The sequence below is a fragment of the Oncorhynchus mykiss genome, chromosome 2, assembly GCF_057628025.1.
Source record: "Oncorhynchus mykiss isolate SJ-2025 chromosome 2, ASM5762802v1, whole genome shotgun sequence".
NCBI classification, from domain to species: Eukaryota; Metazoa; Chordata; class Actinopteri; order Salmoniformes; family Salmonidae; genus Oncorhynchus; species Oncorhynchus mykiss.
Window position 1 is genome coordinate 55,311,741 of NC_143023.1, and position 20,117 is coordinate 55,331,857.

The following is a 20,117-nucleotide window of genomic DNA, read 5'->3' on the forward strand; positions in this document are numbered from 1 at the left end:
AGGGATGTTCTCTTGATAAGCGAGTGAATTGGACCATTTTCCTGTCCTGCGAAGCATTCAAAATGTAACGAGTACTTTTGGGTGTCAGGGAAAATGTATGGAGTAACAAGTACATTATATTATTTAGGAATGTAGTGAAGTAAAAGTTGTCCAAATTATAAATGGTAAAGTAAAGTACAGATACCCCCCAAAACTTCTTAAGTAGTACTTTCAAGTGTTTTTACTTAAGTACTTTACACCACTGCGTACAGGATATGGCAATGCCTGCAGGACCAAGTACATTCCTGCAGGAATCCTGCAGGACCAAAACCTGCAGGATTTTGATATTCCTGCAGGATATGGAAATTTCAAGCTAACTGCAGGATTTGAGATATAGTATGTTGTGACAACAGAGAAAATATACTTTTTAAATATAGTTCATTATCAGACAGTTAAACTCAGCAGATGTGAGAAATGCAATAAATGACTGTTCAACCTTTTCTCAGTCTACCGCCCACTTGATGTAGTTCCCTTGTACACCTGGGATGTCTTTCAGGTAAACACAGGTGGTACGGATGTCTGTGTGTTTGATTAACTGAACCTCATTTGAAATGCCAATCTCATTAAGAATCCCAGAGGCAGTGCCTCCTGTCTCTAGGTCTCTTATTGTGCATCTTGTTGTCATCACTGGGTCTATAGCAGACTTCACTGCCAACGTCAACAAAAGACCTGACCATCCTCACTGACTCATGTTGTGTGATCACTATATGGTTAACTCGTTTCGATAAGGTACTTCCTGTTTTGGGATGAATGCGATTCCCATTAACGATCACTCTATGGTGAAATTGACATGGTTCTTTGTAAGTAACGTCTGACTTTCCAAGGAGAAAAGCCTCCCTTGATGTAGGGTTCCATGCAACAGGATACCCTATTAAAAATACACTCTTCTTTTTTTCACATTCGTTCGCTAGTTTGTAGCCCCTTAACATTTCTTCAACAAACCTTTTGCTATAGCTTGGTTTCATTCTGGGCTGAATGTAATAGTGAGTTGTCTCGGGATGTGTTGGTAGATGGTGAACATTTCCACTATTTGTCCTGGTAAACCTTGAGTGCCATGGAAGAGTTTACCGAGTCTCCAATAACTACTTTCAAAGATGAATGCACATTGAGCCCACAGATCCCCAGTTTCGGACAAATGTAGGTACATGCAAAAGTATGTGGACGTTGTAGCTGACATGACATTTTGCATACAATTGTTCAAACCTAATAACACATTCTTGAAAGAACATATAAGCCATATCAATGTCATGAGAGCTAACCGTGTCATTCAGTAGACAATAGGTACCCTGCACCAGTAGCAGCAAATGGTGTAAGTACTGCCTGGGTAAAATCCCATTTAAACAGAGAGGCTATAGAACAGCAGGAAGTGTCGGGAACTCTGTGGCTTTCCAATATTTGAGTAATTTAATTGGTCTTGTCATATTTACAGGATGTTTTGTGGCAAGCAATCTTTTTTTCGTGCGCTCTATTTCTCTTCCAATGTACCAGGACTCAAAGGGTGATATTTGGACCAAGTAAGATGTCGTGCATGTCATCAAAAGCAAACCTTGCAACATTAAAGAAGATGCATCCTTAACACCATGTATGATATTCCCTGACTCCACCACCAAGGCAACCTCTCCGTGGTGTTTAGTGTCTGTGCGAGGCTCTGGCTCGCTCTCAAGCGGATACACTCTACTGAATCCATTACCCTTTTCTACCACTTCTCCTTTGTGATAGCACCAGTTGCACCCATGGTCACCATTGAATTGTTTGATATTCTGTACTTGGCAGCGAGCAGGGCAATTCCAAATACACAGTAAACTGTACAGATGTACATTTGTGGGTGTCCCTCTCAACTGGCATGTCAAGCCCTCCCCCTCAAGTGAAACACACCAATCCACAAAGGGCTGAAGGAAATAATTCATTTCGGGGCTTTTTGGCCCAAACCACAGCCCCACAAGACGGATGTGCTTCGTTCTTAAGTTCGGGGGCAGTTCATTAACTGTGACTGGTAGGGGCAATATGTGAAAGGGAGAGGACTTGAATATTGGAACGCCTTCCAAATTCCATGAGAGTGAAAGGTTAATCTATCGACTTGTATAGTGCACCATTATACAGTAAATGTCATCTATACTATCTGGGCTGCTCTTGGACCTAGAATACTGATATTCGAATGCTTTGCAGAATTTGGGGTCTGATAACTATTTCCTCTGGTTGTTTTTTGACTGACAATTTCATGAACACTGATCAACTCTTGACAAGAGATGGCATATCCCCAGGGAGGCAAGCACATGAGATGCAATGATCTGGCACTTCCCTCCCTTCCAAAGAAATACTGGCACGTTGGACAAATATACTGCGTTTCAAAAGTGTCATTGCAGTCAAAAGACTTCATACACCTGTAGAGACCATTGGGATTTATAATGTTTAATAAATCACTGAGAGCTATCTTGGGTGGTTGTGTCTTAGAGCGTAGCAGAGTATTGAGAGCAGAGGCTCATCTTCAGTCATATTTACATTTGGATAGATTTAGACTTTTCTCACCCCACCCTGTCCTCCAACTTGATTTATGATGTCCCTGCCTTGTCCATCTCCTTGTAGTCCGTCTTGGAAATGGTGAACGTTCTTGGAGGTAGGCCTACAATTCCAAGACTACGCCTCTATAGGCTAGATTAAATGAATGGGGTAGAATAGGTAAGAGGGAATTGAAAAGGAGATGAAAAGAGCTAACCAAGATACTCAGAACAGTGTTTCCCCTAGGATGGTAGTAGGCGTGGCCAAAAACACAGTTTTAGAGGCATTCTAGGCCTCAGAGACATAATTTTTCTGTTTTAAAAGTTTCCTGCAATTTTACACATTTTGTCATGGGACTGAGAGAAAAACTAAAGTTTCAAAGCAAATTTCCTGCAATTCTACCACTTTTCCCATGGGGCGGAGAGAACATTTTTACAGTTTTTAAGGTTGATAAAGTTTTTAGGTTGATCAGGCTGTTGATTGTGGCCTGTGGAATGTTGTCCCATTCCTCTTCCATGGCTGTATGAAGTTGTTGGATATTGGCGGGAACTGGAACACACTGTTGTACACGTCAGTCCAGAGCATCCCAAACATGCTCAATGGGTGACAAGTCTGGTGAGTATGCAGCCTATGGAAGACCTGGGACATTTTCAGCATCCAGAAATTGTGTACAGGTCCTTGCGACATGGGGCCATGTATTATCATGCTGAAGCATGAGGTGATGGTGGGGGATGACTGGCACAATAATGGGCCTCATGAGGGGCTGGCGTGGTCACACGTGGTCTGCGGTTGTGAACCCAGTTGGACGTACTGACCCCCTTTTCTAAAATGACATTGGTTGTGGCTTATGGTAGAGAAATTCATTTTAAATTATCTGGCAACAGCTCTGGTGGACATTCCTGTAGTCAACATGCCAATTGCACGCTCCCTCAAAACTTGAGACATCTGTAACATTGTGTTGTGCAACAAAACTGCACATTATAGAATGGTGATGATCATGCTGTTTAATCAGCTTCTTGATATGCCACACCTGTCAGGTGGATGTATGATATTTGCAAAGGAGAAATGCTCACTGAGAGGGATGTAAACTAATTTGTGCACAACATTTGAGAGAAGCTTTTTGTGCATCTGGAACATTTCTGGTATCTTTTATTTCAGCAAATGTTTCTGCACGGCAAATGAATGAAACCACAGACATCATGCATGTGGATGATCAGGGCTTTATTCAGGAACATTCCTTGGGCTACTTTGAAGTGTCAAGTGGGCGAGATGCGCCGTCTGTATTTGACTTTGTGAATTCTGAGACGTCTGAGTTTAACTTCATGGAGAAAACTGTTACCGAAACCTTCAGTGGTGTGTACTCATATTGTCACACCATACCTGTGTTCTTTGTTTGTCTGTTGCCAGTACGTTTTTATCATAAAACCTACCAACGTTTGTTTCCCTGCTCCTGCCTGTTTTCCTGGTCCTGTTTTCCAGTCCTTGCCGGCTTTGACCGTTCAGCCTGCACTGACCCTGAGACTGCCTGCCGTTTTGTACCTTACCCCGCCATTCTGGATTGTGGATCCTTCTCTGCCCTGAGACTGCCTGCCGTTCAGGACCCTTTACACCCTTCGGGATTACTGACTCCTGCCTGCCTTGACCTGTCATTTGCCTGCCCAGGTGGTTGTTACTTCCACACCGTCTGCATCTGCGTCTTACATAAACGTGATACATATATGCCAAGGGAAGCTAATCTTCACAAAACAAAATGTACTAAGAAAAAAAGAAAAAACATATAACAATATATAATTTTGTCTCTTTATGTTTCATAATTTTCCTTCAATTCGCACGAGGCACAATTTATTTCCCCTCCCTTGATGACAAATAAATACATAATAGACAATCTGCGTTGAGCTAAACTGAGTGAACTCAACTGTGAATGGTCCTGGTGCAACAACAAAAAAGTGTTCAAGGAAGCCAGTTTGGATTTGGCTTCACACCAATCACATAAATAACATAATTCACAGAAAAAAAAATATTTTTATCTTTGTCCTCCGGTGGATGGCTAGCTAACTAAAATTGGCCCTTTCCTAAATTAACCAATGATGGAGAAAGGGATTCGGACTTGTGGTTTTACTTAATTCTCCATACTGGCCAATGATTATAACAGCGATTCTGATCCAACCATAAATTCATACATTGTGCCCCTGGCCTGAGAGGATGGAAGTTCAATATGTAGCTAGATGTACTAGGTTAATGTTAAGTAGTTGGTCCGGCACATCGTTGCCCATGAAAGGAAGTTAGGCTTGCGAGCAAGCATTTTAGCCAGGTAGCCTAGGACAACAAAAAGTAAACTTGTGTACTATATGACAGAGTCACAGACCGTTTCGGCAACATGAACGAGAGGGGCATGTCATTGACGTTTCTCTACAAGTAGGGTGAGTCAACATGTTTGTTCTACTTGCACATGCACACACACACACATACTCCTACACAGGTGATCCGAGTGGCTGCTTTTCTTTAATAAGCTTGTTGATTTATCTGATCCCGTTCTCCCCACCAGGTACAATGTGTCACATTCAAGCATCTGAGCCGTTGTGGTCTTGAATCAAGCTCATAGATCTGTCATCCTAATGACTGATTTACAACTGTAAGCAAGGGAAATGTGTGTTCCTGATACAGCCAGTTAATTTAGTGCTGCAGCCCTGTGTGCCTGACAGACAGCGCGGCTTGAAGCCTCCGATCTCTGTTCCCTTACTGTGTAGTCTGCTGTTCAGCATTGAAACCAAGGTAAGAGGAGAGATGGGGGGAGCGAGAGAGAGAGAGAGAGAGAGAGAGAGAGGAGGGAGAGAGAGAGAGATGGAGAGAGAAAGGCGAGAGAGAAAGGTGTGACGAGAGAGAGAGGAGAAAAAAAGGCAGAATGCGAGAGAAAGAAAAAAACTAGCCCTGCCTTCTTCAAAATGGAAGCTGTTCCTGTGTGTGTGGATGAATCGTAAGCCAGCATGAGTGCAGTGTGCACAGAGCGGAGGAGACGATGAGAAGATGGAGTGCCGGCCCTGACTGCCGCCCTCACTGTGTGAAAATTATCCCATTAATTCAGTTTTGCCTGGCCTCCCTGTGCCCTCTGCCTTGGAGAGCTGCATAGATGATTCCCCATAGAATTAGGAATTTGAATACTAGAATACACATGAACCTTCTTATAATGGGATAAAGGTCAGCCATTTTGGATAGGGAGTTGGTCAACTATGGTTTGCCAGTGCTGTGAAAATATATTATGTAATAATAATAATTTATTTTAAGAATGTATCTGCACTGTATGTTTGTTAGCTAGCCAGTCAGACAGTTTAAGAGGAATGAATCCATTGTCATTCATAAAAAAAAGGGAAAGTGGTTGCAAACCAGCAACCAGCTTCAATCGCATCTGTCATCTAATAAGTTGTACGAGGTTTTCCAGTCTGGCTTCCAGCCCTTGCACATCACCAAAACAGCTCTGGTTAAAGTTACCAACAACCTACAAATAGCTGCTTTGTCAGGATCTTCTAGCATTCACCTCCTCTTAGATCTCAGTGCTGCTTTTGACACCCTAAACCACATCATCCTCCTGCTGCGTCTCAGAGAGCACACTGCTGTCTCTGGAACAGCTCTAAACTGGTTCTCCTCCTACCTCTCCAACAGGAAGCAATACATCACTATTGTAGAGTCCAGATCGGAGGAGTCTGCAGTCACATGCGGTGTCCCACAGGGGTCAGTGCTGGGGCCTAAACTGTTTTAAACTTGCATGCTTCCTTCTCGGCCAAATCCTCAGAGATTATAACATACATTTCCACTGCTATGCTGACGATACCCATGTCTACATTAACATCAAACCGGACATTATCTCTGCCCTAGCAAAACTCGGTAGCTGTCTGGAGGGCATCGGGGCATGGCTGAATGATAATTCCTCTAGTTGAACAGCAGCGAGACTAATGCTATGTTTCTTGTGACACCCAAGCAGGTAATCAGTGCTGGAAACATCTTCCCTACAATCAACAGCCAGGCCATCCACCTGTCCTGTTTAATCTCCAACCTAGGAGTCAAGTTGGATCCTTCTTTGTCCGATGCCCAAATAAAACAAATATTTAAAACATAATTTTTCCATCTTAAAAACATACCATCACTCTCCCAGCCATATGCAGAGAAACTCATCCACACCCTCATCTTCTCTGGGATTGACTACGGCAATGCCCTGTTTGGGGGCCTCCCAGCCAAATCACTACAGAGGCTCCAACTAATCCAGAGCAGTGCTGCTAGGGTCCTGGCCAGACCACATCACCCCGATCCTGGCCCAGCTCCACTGGCTACCGGTCAACTACAGGATCAACTTCAAAATTCTCATGCTTGTATTTAAAGCCTTGAATGGATTGAGCCCCATCTACATCAGCGACTTAATCTCAATCAGCAAACCACCCCAAGACACATCTCCAAACTATGGGGGACTGAGCCTTCTACCACTCGCCTATAGAATGCTCTTCCTGACCATCTGAGAGCCGCTCCACCACATTTAACTTTTAAAACCGGCCTTAAAATCCACTTCTACAGACTGTAATTTTCATAGTCCTAGCCCCAATCTAAAATGGATTTAGCACCTAGCCCACTATTGCTATTTTGGTAACCCTTTACTTGACACCCAGTGCCATAACCATGTCATAATATGTCATAACAGCTGACATAACTTGTCATAACGGTCATAATATGGTTATAACACTGTCATGATACATATATTTAGACCTGTTGTGACATATAATGCGTTATTTTACGACTGGTTATGACACCTACATAAGAGTGTCAAAACCCCAAAAACCTACCACGCTAAGCAAAACATTCCATTACACCATAGCCTCAACAGTATGTTAATGTTATATAACATTTTCTGATTTTGACCATATTAAATTATCATTGTAATTGTGCACACATTTATGTCAGACATGCACCTACCTCAAATGCTTTGTTTCTTATAACTGGGTGAATGTAGGAGCAGATTTCAGGTGCAGGACAAGACACCCTCTATTTGACTGATGACTGACATAAGGGTAAGTACGTGATAATGACATGGGACGGTCATAATGCTTCTTGAAAGTGTCATAAAGTTATTTATGATGAAAACAAACATGACTGTAAAGAATTCATTTCAACAACAACAAAGGACTTAAGAAACTTCTAGGCAGGAAAAAATACATTTGAATAAATTATGGTTTTGACACTCTTATATAGGTGTCATAACCAGCCATAAAAAAACAATAAATGTCACAACAGGTGTAAATATATGTGTCATGACAGTGTTATGAGCATATTATGACAGGCTCTGACAAGTTATGTCAGATGTTATGACATGGTTATGACCGTGTCATAACGTGTTATGAAGCTGGGTGTCAAGTCGAGTGTTACCGCTATTTTACATGCCTTGATTCTAAATGTATGTTGTTTTTATTGAATATATATTATTTATTTTTTATCAGTAGAGCTTTGTAATGAAACTGTAAAGAAAAGTGCTATACAAATTAAATATATTATGATGATGATTATTATTATTATTATTATACATTTTTCAAATTAACTGCCAATATGCCAACATTCCATTCAAACAATGCAGTAAATCCACAGCCATACACTGGCTGAAATCAGTTGATGATATGACTTAGACAAGATCTAAATGCAACAAGTACTGATATTGTATCATATAATAAAACTCACAGCTTTTCTAGAAAACCAAAATTGAGACATTTATGGTCTGTTTACATTTACGCAACCCTGAACTTTGGCTCAGAACTGGTACCCCTTGTATATAGCCAAGTTGTTGTTACTCATTGTGTATTTATTCCTTGTGTTATTATTTTTCTATTATTTCACTTTTTTTTCTGTCTCTGCATTGTTGGGAAGGGTCCCTTAATTAAGTAAGCATTTCACTGTTAGTCTACACCTGTTGTTATAACGCATGTGACAAATAAAATGTGATTTGATTTGTACTGTTTTTGGTATTTTACACAATCCTTGGTATCCATAGTTGGTATCCACAACCCGAGGAAATAAACATAAAGACACAATTGCACTCTGAGTAAAATCTATAAAGTTGAAACAGAATTCTGAAATTCTTTTTTTTTTTTGTGCATTTTTTTAAACAAACTCTATGTGGATAATATTGTATAAAGTTATATAAAATCAAACATCAATATTTTTTATTTTATTTCTTGTTATTTGTATTTCAACTAAATATTTAGTAGAGTTGCCTTGTTATCTCATATCAAGCACAACATACACGTGTGCATTTTGATAGCCAAATATCATTAATGTAGCTGTGTCTCTTTTTGCTGCTACGTATTTAACATATATATATATATAACCATATTGTGCCTGTCATGCCAATAATCAAATTATCCTAGGCATCGAGAGTCATTCACCAACATCCCCAATCCCCTTTAAAATCCAGTTCCGGTTCTTCTCAGCTAGTAGTGTACCTCCCCTAGCGGTTCAGTCCACAAAGGCTCTTATTCCTGAATTTGCAAATGACTCGTTCTGCTTGTTGGTTACATTGTATTCGCTCCCCTCAGCATTGAAAGATAAACAGCCATTAAGATATTAGAGATTCAGCAAAATCAAGTCCAGTAATAAAACTGGTGGAAACCACCGGAATATCGGAATTTACAATTCGGACTACAGAAAGGATGTGCTATATTTCCAACCATGCTTGAAACTTAATTTGAAATGCCCATCGTAACCGGTATATTTCAATTTTTTAACAGGATCTCAACGTGTGTGATGGCTGCAGTCCAGTGAATTGGCATTTCCTTTTCTCTGCTGTTGGGATTTCTTGGGAGCGCGTTGATTGATTTGTCTGTGAATTTCAGCACGTTGGGGGTCATCAAAGTGCTTTTACCTTTACTATCAGGATCTATGGAGTGTACATAAACATTCGTTGGATTGGTGTTGGCAAGTGGGGTAAGTTAACAACATTAAGTTTATACGAGTGTAGGAATGTTTTCGATAACGTTACTTTAGAAACGCGGGACGTAAACTAGCGCGCGAGCTAGCGTCCTTAGCTAATGCTAACCTGGAAAGGGCGCTATAGCTAGCTAACACTTAGCTTATCTGGCTAACAACTGCTTTCGCGAACCCCTCTTTGTCTGAAGACCCAGGAGGAGCAGCTATTTCAACACAAGCACCCATGAGTTATTCGGCTCTTGTCCTAAAATGGTATTAGCTAACGTTAGCCATAGCTAGCAAATTATCCTAAGAAGTGGACATTTAGGAAATGTCCTAATGCAATGTGTGCATTTTAGGGAATAACGTTTAACCGCCTTCTATTTTCATTTTAGCCATTTAACTAGCCGTTTTAAAGAGTAACGTTAATTGTTAACTTTAGCACCATATATAGCTGATCCTTTCAATTTGCTAGTATGGCTGTTCTATGCCAATGCTTGTACACTTGTCCTCTGTTTCCCTAGGAAGTGACTTGATGATATTGCTATCCAACATTAGTTGGCTAACAGGGTGTCTGTCATAAACCAAGCTAGTGTGTGTTTATAGTAGGTTGGCTCAGCCTTTTGCAAAGAACTTAATGATATGCAGTGTGCGAGAGCATATGTCACAGTATTTGCCTGGACAGCCATGCCACCTGACGCTAGAAGGGCCAGGGTAAGTGGGTTCCTAGACTACTTAACATGTTCCTTTTAGTCGCCTTCAGACTTCTCTATATTTGATTGGATGACTCAAGTCAAGAGGCGTAGTGAAATCGCAATCAACCATCACATTTTATTCAATGCTATATTTTTTTGTGATAACAATGCAAGGCAATCTGGTTATTGTTACAGTCCTGGCTCTCCCAAGGGAACTAGCTTCCTTGTAGCAGTGTTTATGGTTGCAGATTTGCTGTCCTGAGTTTGAGCCACACTCATAGACGTATTTTGGTGGGGTTAGTGTAACGAAGCTGACATCGATAAGAGTGACCAATGACTGTTCCCCCAATAATGACTTTTTTTTATTTTTACCATTGGCCATGGCTGCTCGGGTTCCTGGCACTACACCGTCTCCCCTGGATTGTTACAGTATAGCGGTGCGTGGGTAGAATCACTGGGGAAGCCAAGCCAGGGGGAAAAATGCCATATTACAACCTATGTGTTGTGGTAATTGTGTTGTTTGCTCTAGAACCTGTTAGTTCATATGCCTTGCCACTATGATATATAGGCCTAAGGCTGAGACAATAAGAAGACAGTGGCAGAAAAAATTTAACCACACCTTTATTCCATCAAAAAAACAGAGCAACATTTGTCTGGTTATAAGTCCACAAAATGTTTATATATCTCAGTTATATGACCTCCACAGCATGGTCAAGCAAATTAACGTTTCAGACATTTTCAGACTCCTAAGCAGCTTTTGATTGAGAACCACAGTTATAGCAACAAAAAAAACAGGAGCTGCCTCCACTATTTCAGCACCATTTCAACTTCAACACCATAAAATCACCTATGCCTTGTCTAATACAGTGACAACTAAAAGCTACCAAAAACGATTTAGTCCAATCAACATAAGCGAAATATGATGTGGCTGTCCATGGTTCTGATTTCTATGTGTGCGTGTTCTCGTTCAAGTAGAAAAAAACATGTAGACTACTTGTAGAGAAACGCCAATGCCATCCTCCTCTCTTTCATGTTGACGAAACGGTCTGTGACTCTCATACTTGTAGTTTTTGTTGTCCTAGGCTACCTGGTTAAAATGCTTGCTCGCTAGCCTAACTTCCTGTCATGGTCAATGATGAGCCGGCTAGTCAACATTAGCATTCTACATCTAGCTACATGTTGGAGGGGCACAATGTATGAATTTATGGTTGTATCAGAATCACTGTTATAATCTTTGACCAACACAGAGAATTAAGTAAAACCACAAGTCCAAATCCCCATATCCATCCATGGCTAATTTAGGAAAGGGAACCATTTAACTAGCTAGCTATCCACCGGACACTCACACACTCAATTACACTCACTTACAGTCACGCATACAGAATAGATCTCTCTACTGTCGAGAACCTCCTATAATTCAATATGTTTTTGTGTATCTTGGTCTACATGTTTATCTATGTTTCCAACAAGCAATAGGAAGATGGCAGAACAGGGATGTTGGGGAATAATAACATCTTGTACGGGATCTCGGTTTCATAATCATGTGAAACCTCAATTACTATGGAAATACTGGGTTGTGTTTTTCTATGATAATGATGTTTAATGCAACTATGATGTTGATACAATATGGATTACAATTATCATCCTGAATATTAAGACTACACCTCCTTCATGTTACACACGGACACTCAACCATGCAAATTGGCTGCGTTCTTATTTATTTGCACATTATAGTCTTGCTCTTATCCAGACACTAAACTTTAACTAAATCACATCCAATATCACACACATCAACCTACTCCGATCTACTACACACATAATATCCTGACTCAATTTTCTAACATCTGTGGCATTGGCTCAACAATGTAATATATTATAAAAAATGAAGCAAACTGGATGGAATATGGAGAAAAATACACAATTCTTCCTGAATCTTCAAAACAGGAAAGCTATCTAAGATAATTTGCAGCAACTCTTTTTATTATTATTTCATAATAATAAAAATGGTAAAGTTAACAAATCCTCAATAAGATTAGTGCCAAGGCCAAATTACAGAGGAATAACTTTGAGGATATTAAATCCTTTCAGTCTGGAAAATCCAATTTTATTAGTCACATACGCCGAATACAACAGTGAAATGCTTACTTACGAGCCCCCAACCAACAATGCAGTTCCAAAAAATATGGACAAGAATAAGAGGAAAGTAACAAGTAATTTAAGAGCAGCAGTAAAACATGAATAGCGAGACTATATACCGGGGGGTACCGGTACAGAGTCAATATGCGGGAGCACCGGTTAGTTGAGGTGAGGTGGGAGCAATGCAAATAGTCTGGGTAGCCATTTGATTAGATGTTCAGGACTCTTATGCCTTGGGGTTTGAAGCTGTTTAGAAGCCTCTTGGACCTAGACTTGGCGCTCAGGCTCTGCTTGCCATGCGGTAGCAGAGAAAACAGTCTATGACTAGGGTGGCTGGAGTCTAGGACAATTTTTACGGCCTTCCACTGACACTGCCTGGTATAGAGTTCCTAGATGGCAGAAAGCTTGGCCCCAGTGATGTACTGGGCTGTTCGCGCCATCCTCTGTAGTGCCTTGTGGTTGGAGGCCGAGCAGTTGCCATACCAGGCAGTGATGCCACCATGCTCTCGATGGTGCAGCTGTAGAACTTTTTGAGGATCTGAGGACCCATGCCAAATCTTTTCAGTCTCCTGAGGGGGAATAGGTTTTGTCGTGCCCTCTTCAAGACTGTCTTGGTGTGCTTGGACCATGTTAGTTTGTTGGTGATATGGAAACCAAGGAACTTGAAGCTCTCAACCTGCTCCACTGCTGCCCCGTCGATGAGAATGGGGGTGTGCTCGGTCCTATTTTTCTTGTAGTCCACAATCATCTCATTTGTCTTGATCACGTTGAGTTAGAGTTTGTTGACCTGGCACCATGCGGCCAGGTCTCTGACCTCTTCCCTATAGGCTGTCTCATCGTTGTCAGTGATCAGGCCTACCGCTGTTGTGTCATCAGCAAACTTAATGATGGTGTTGGAGTCGTGCATGGCCGTGCAGTCATGAGTGAACAGGGAGTGCAGGAGGGGACTGAGCACGCACCCCTGAGGGGCCCCTGTGTTGAGGATCAGCGTGACAGATATGTTGTTACCTACCCTTACCACCTGGGGGCGGCCCATCATGAAGTCCAGGATCCAGTTGCGGAGGGAGGTGTTTGTTCCCAGGGTATTTAGCTTAGTGATGAGCTTTGAGGGCACTATGGGGTTGAACGCTGAGCTGTAGTCAATGAATAGCGTTCTCACATAGGTGTTCCTTTTGTCCAGGTGCGAAAGGGCAGTGTGGAGTGCAATAGAGATTGCATCATCTGTGGATCTGTTGGGGCGATATGCAAGTTGGAGTGGGTCTAGGGTTTCTGGGATAATGGTGTTGATGTGAGTCATGACCAGCCTTTTCAAAGCATTTCATGGCTACAGATGTGAGTGGTACTGGTCGGTAGTCATTTAGGCTGGTTACCTTGGTGTTCTTTGGCACAGGCACTATGGCGGTCTGCTTATAACATGTTGGTATTACAGACTTGGACAGGGAGAGGTTGAAAATGTCAGTGACACTTGCCAGTTGGTCAGCGCATGATCACTGTACATGTCCTGGTAATCTGTCTGTCCATGCGGCCTTGTGAATGTTGACCTGTTTAAAGGTCTTACTCTCGTCGGCTGCGGAGAGCGTGATCACACAGTCTTCCGGAACAACTGGTGCTCTCATGCGTGTTTCAGCGTTATTTGCCTCAAAGCGAGCATAGAAATAGTTTAGCTTGTCTGGTAAGCTCGAGTCACTGGTCAGCTCCCGGCTCCCGGCTGTGCTTCCCTTTGAAGTCTGTAATTTTTGAGGATCTGAGGACCCATGCCAAATCTTTTCAGTCTCCTGAGGGGGAATAGGTTTTGTCGTGCCCTCTTCAAGACTGTCTTGGTGTGCTTGGACCATGTTAGTTTGTTGGTGATATGGAAACCAAGGAACTTGAAGCTCTCAACCTGCTCCACTGCTGCCCCGTCGATGAGAATGGGGGTGTGCTCGGTCCTATTTTTCTTGTAGTCCACAATCATCTCATTTGTCTTGATCACGTTGAGTTAGAGTTTGTTGACCTGGCACCATGCGGCCAGGTCTCTGACCTCTTCCCTATAGGCTGTCTCATCGTTGTCAGTGATCAGGCCTACCGCTGTTGTGTCATCAGCAAACTTAATGATGGTGTTGGAGTCGTGCATGGCCGTGCAGTCATGAGTGAACAGGGAGTGCAGGAGGGGACTGAGCACGCACCCCTGAGGGGCCCCTGTGTTGAGGATCAGCGTGACAGATATGTTGTTACCTACCCTTACCACCTGGGGGCGGCCCATCATGAAGTCCAGGATCCAGTTGCGGAGGGAGGTGTTTGTTCCCAGGGTATTTAGCTTAGTGATGAGCTTTGAGGGCACTATGGGGTTGAACGCTGAGCTGTAGTCAATGAATAGCGTTCTCACATAGGTGTTCCTTTTGTCCAGGTGCGAAAGGGCAGTGTGGAGTGCAATAGAGATTGCATCATCTGTGGATCTGTTGGGGCGATATGCAAGTTGGAGTGGGTCTAGGGTTTCTGGGATAATGGTGTTGATGTGAGTCATGACCAGCCTTTTCAAAGCATTTCATGGCTACAGATGTGAGTGGTACTGGTCGGTAGTCATTTAGGCTGGTTACCTTGGTGTTCTTTGGCACAGGCACTATGGCGGTCTGCTTATAACATGTTGGTATTACAGACTTGGACAGGGAGAGGTTGAAAATGTCAGTGACACTTGCCAGTTGGTCAGCGCATGATCACTGTACATGTCCTGGTAATCTGTCTGTCCATGCGGCCTTGTGAATGTTGACCTGTTTAAAGGTCTTACTCTCGTCGGCTGCGGAGAGCGTGATCACACAGTCTTCCGGAACAACTGGTGCTCTCATGCGTGTTTCAGCGTTATTTGCCTCAAAGCGAGCATAGAAATAGTTTAGCTTGTCTGGTAAGCTCGAGTCACTGGTCAGCTCCCGGCTGTGCTTCCCTTTGAAGTCTGTAAAAGTTTGCAAGCCCTGCCACATCCGACGAGCATCAGAGCCGGTGTAGTACAATTCAAGCTTTGTCCTGTATTGATGCTTTGCCTGTTTGATGGTTCGTCGGAGGGCATAGCGGGATTTCTTATAAGCTTCTGGGTTAGAGTCCCACTCCTTGAAAGCGGCAGCGCTTGCCTTTAGCTCAGTGTGGATGCTGCCTGTAATCCATGGCTTCTGGTTGGGGTACGTACAGTCACTGTGGGGACGACGTCATCAATGCACTTATTGATGAAGCCAATGACTGATGTGGTGTACTCCTCAATGCAATCTGAGGAATCCCTAAACATATTCCAGTCTGTGCTAGAAAACCAGTCCTGTAGTTTAGCATCTGCTTCATATGACCACTTATTTATTGATCTAGTCACTGGTATTTCCTGCTTTAATTTTTTCTTGTGAGCTGGAATCCGGAGGATAGAATTATGGTCAGATTTTCCAAATGGAGGGCGAGGGAGAGCTTTGTACGCATTTCTGTGTATGGAGTATAGGTGGTCCAGAGTTTTTTTTCCCTCTGGTTGCACATTTAACATGCTGATAGAAATTTGGTAAAACAGATTTAAGTTTCCCTACATTAAAGTCCCTGGCTACTAGGAGCGCCGTCTCTGGGTGAGCGTTTTCTTGTTTGCTTATGGCGGAATACGACTCATTCAATGCCGTCTTAGTGTCAGCCTCTGACTATGGTGGTATGTAAACAGCTACGAAAAATACAGATGTAAACTCTAGGTAGATAGTGTGGTCTACAGCTTATCATGAGATACTCTACCTCACACAAGCAATTGCTTGAGACTTCCTTAGATATCGTGCACCAGCTGTTATTTACAAAAAATACACATTCCTTGTCTTACCAGATGCCGCTGTTCTATCCTGCTGTTATAGCTTGTAACCAGCCATCTGTATGTTGACAGTGTCGTCGTTCAGCCACGACTCCGTGAAGCACAAGATGTTACAGTTTTTAATGTCCCGTTGGTAGTTTAATCTTCTGTGTAGCTCATAATGTTATTCTCCAAAGATTGCACGTTTGCTAGCAGAATGGAAGGAAGTGGGGATTTATTCGATCGCCCTCAAATTCTCTGAATGCAGCCTGCCCTTTGGCCACTTTTTCTCTGCCGCCTCTTCACGCAAATCACGGGGATATGTGCCTGTTCCTGAGACAGCAGTGTATCCTTCGCTTCGGGCTCGTTAGAGTCGTGAAAGGGAAAAAAAGGATTCTGCTAGTCCATAGTGAGTAATCGTAGTCCTGATGTCCAGAAGTTATTTTTGGTTATAAGAGACGGTAGCGGCAACATTATGTACAAAATAAGTAAAAAAAATAAGTTACCAACAATGCAAACAAAAAAAAAGACAACAGGTTGGGGACACGTAAAACGTCTGCCTTCCTCTTCGGTGCCGTCTTACAATGGCTTGATGGCGTGGAGGTATATCAAGCCTTTTTTGATATAGTCAAAGCTCCATTATTAGCTTGTTTGAACTACTCCTATAGAAATGGTTGTCTGTCAGGTATTCAGCAGGAAGGTCTTACTTCACTATTATTAAAACAATACCCGGGTGATAAAGATCCAGTCCATCTAAAAAACTGGAGACCTGTTATAGATCAATGTTGTGATGTAAAAATTATACTGAAATGAATAGCACTCAAAAGGTTTTACCGGGTATTGTTCATCCTGATAAGACATGTTTTTTTACATGGACTTTGGAGAAAATATATGACAACTACTAGAAATAATAGACAAACATAAAACATCTAAGAAGCCAGTCCTGGTGTTCATAGCAGATGTTGAAAAGGCCTTTAACCTTTTCAGGCGTAAGTTCAAAATATCTCTACCGGTCGCCCCAGCGCGAGTAGTTTTATGCATGTGATGTCATAATGCACTCGCTGTTAAAAAATGTGATTGTTATGCAACAGGACAGTTAACCCATGCTGCCTGCTAATTATCTATAGGGTATGTTTCAAGTTGTCAATTTCAAGTTATTTCCGAACAGTTTCAATTTAGGTGTGTTCCTCCCTATTAATTCACATAGAAGTAGCACATTTCACTATTGTGGACAGTTTATGTTTGAGGCTTTACTGAGCCGGACAAACTTCTCTCTTCGAGGAGAGCCCAAGCACTTCCCTAGTGTTTCCGCAGATCAAGTATGCAGACATTTGCACAGTCTTGCACAAACTGACACATTTTCTGGCTGGTGCTTGTATTGCCATCATTGTTGTTTTCCTTACAAATAATAACTGTGTGCTTTCCTATCAAAGTAAGTGCCTTATTTTCTCTATATCGTGTTGTCGTTTCTACTCTAGCATACAGTATGTATGTATGAAGCATAATGTATTTACACTTTTATTCACGTTTTCAAGAACTGGTGACAAATAAGACATTCCGATTATTACAAAGATGGCAATAGGCACCTATGATGCAGGTGTAAAATCATTTTTTGAAGGTTGTACTGATTACGATGAGCTAATGCTAAGCTATTTGCCAGCTATGTGTGGTGCCATGTTTGTTGACATTATACAATGCGTTCTGTGTGTCACGTAAACATCTGTCAGACCAAAGATGTGATAATGAGGTGTAGGAATGGTTCTCTCTTCTTTCAAATAAATGTCCGGAAGTTAATGATCGTAGACGACACACCCCCTTCATCATGCATACTACAAACAGACCAAACTCATCTTGTCTCCTATTATTATCTTTGGTTGACGCGAAAAAACAAACAAACTACCCATTGTTGGATTACTTTCAAATTTTAGAAAGTGTTGTACTCAATGATTTAGATCACTGTTGAGCTCACCAATGATCTGATGAATTGTAAATAGTAATTGCTATTAGCTAATTCATATTATGGTTTCTGTCAGCCAAGAGTTCTCCAAATATGACCACTTGTGCTACGTTAATCTTTCCACAGTTAGCACTAGGACTAATGTAGACTACATTTTCCAGGTTTGGTTGATTGTGTTATGCTGTCGTTTCTTCTGTGAATTACTTTGTAAGGACCGTGTTTGTGCAAAATGTTTCTGAAAAAAGTGTGGCCAGCTCAAATTTAGACTTTTGCTTCAATCAAAACTGGACGTTCTAAATAAGTGTTCTAATCACACCGGTTTGAGCGCACGCTGCAGGGAACGCTGGTGAATGATCACACTTGTTTGTTGGTATGTGTGAAAAGGTTTATAATGTAAGGCTCGGTTTTATTTATAAATGCCTGGATTAAGTTTTTTTGGTGAGTCTCTTATTCAATGGGTAAAAGTAATGTATCACAACCCCAGGTGTAAAATAGTAAATAGTGGTTACTTCTCAGAGTTTTTTGAACTTGTCAAGAGGGGTCAAACAAGGGTGTCTGCTGTCACCATATCTATTCGTTATGGCCTTTGAAATGATAATTATTAGATTAAATAACAACATTAGAGGATTAGAAATCCAAGGCTTAAAAACAAAGGTGTCTATGTTTGCCGATGACTCAAGTTTTATATTAAGCTAGATCCCTGTGAAGCTTTTAGAAAAGTTATCTAGGTCTTCAATGAGACATACCGCAAGGTAATGTAAAAGTTGTATTTTAAAGATCCAATATGTAGTATGAAGATCCAATACGTAATATCATAATAAGGTTTTATTTTTAGTCCAATGTCTCATTGAAGACCTAGATAACTTTTCTGGCCTCTGGACTAAAACCTTATTATGATATTACGTATTGGATCTTCATATTACATATTGGATCTTTAAAATACAACTTTTACATTACCTTGCGGTTTACCTATAAAATGGGCTGACGTCGAAGTAGACATACTTGGTATTAATATCACAAAATATATAAATGAGCTCACCACAGTGAATTTCAGTAAAAATAGACAATATTCTGCAACCATGGAGAGGTAAATACTGGTCTATTTATGGAAACATTACACGGATTAACTCCTGAGTCATATCTCAGTTTACTCTCTTACTAATGGCGCTGCCTACTCCTGATGATTTAGTTTTTTCTAATCATATGAGAGAAATATATTTACATTTATCTGGGATGCTAAACCAGACAAGATAAAGCATGCCTATCTATAATGAATAGGAATTTGGTGGGCTGACATTATTAAACATAAAAGCACTAAACCTCTCTCTAAAAGCTTCACTTATTCAACAGTTTTACTAGTAGATTACTAAGAGAAACTCAACCCTTGTTTAAAAATGACCTTTGTGCAGATTGCCATTTTTCGTTTTTGATTAATTGAAAATGAAATCTTGTTCAAAGTATCTATTTTTCAAACAAGCAATGCATAGCTTATATATACAGGTGTGTGCCTATCCAAATTGTGTCCAATCAATTGAATTTACCACAGGTGGACTCTAAGTTGTAGAAACATCTCAAGGATAGTCAGGGGAAACAGGATGCACCTGAGCTCATTTCGAGTCCATAGCAAAAGGTATGTTTTTATTTTTCATACATTTGCAAAAATTTCAAATCTGTTTTTGCTTTTTCATTATGTTTATTTTTAATGCATGCACATTGCAGCTTTATTTTAGAATAAGGCTGTAATGTAACAAAATGTGGAAAAAGTAAATGGGTCTGGATGGTTGGTGGTTGTAAGCTTGGACCGGTGGCCGAGAGGTCGCTTTAACTTGGTGGGAGATCTGTCTGTGCCCTGGTTGCTCTTGTAGGTCGCTCTGGATCGGAGTGTCTGCTAGATGACTGAATGTAATGTACATGTTGAGTGGCTTTACTGCAGGTAGATTGTATGTAAACAAAAAAAAGAAGCTATCCACCAGAGGACAACCACACAACGGGATGCAATTCTGTCAATTATGTTTTGCTTTTGATGCGATTGGTGTGAAGCCAAATCCAAACGGGCTTCCGTTGACCCTTTTTTATTGGTGCT

General features: G+C 41.4%; 1 protein-coding gene and 1 pseudogene across 1 annotated transcript in view; one reads left to right on the plus strand and one right to left on the minus strand.

Moving 5' to 3' along the window:
• Positions 1–995: 995 nt before the first annotated feature.
• The window catches only part of LOC149985153 (uncharacterized), a 71,971-nt pseudogene continuing 52,849 nt past the window's right edge, over positions 996–20,117 (minus strand).
• The window catches only part of znf609a (zinc finger protein 609a), a 184,752-nt gene continuing 173,613 nt past the window's right edge, over positions 8,979–20,117 (plus strand). The window contains exon 1 of the mRNA XM_036950793.2: positions 8,979–9,489. The gene's annotated coding sequence lies outside the window, so the exon portion shown is untranslated. The remainder of the gene's footprint in view (positions 9,490–20,117) is intronic.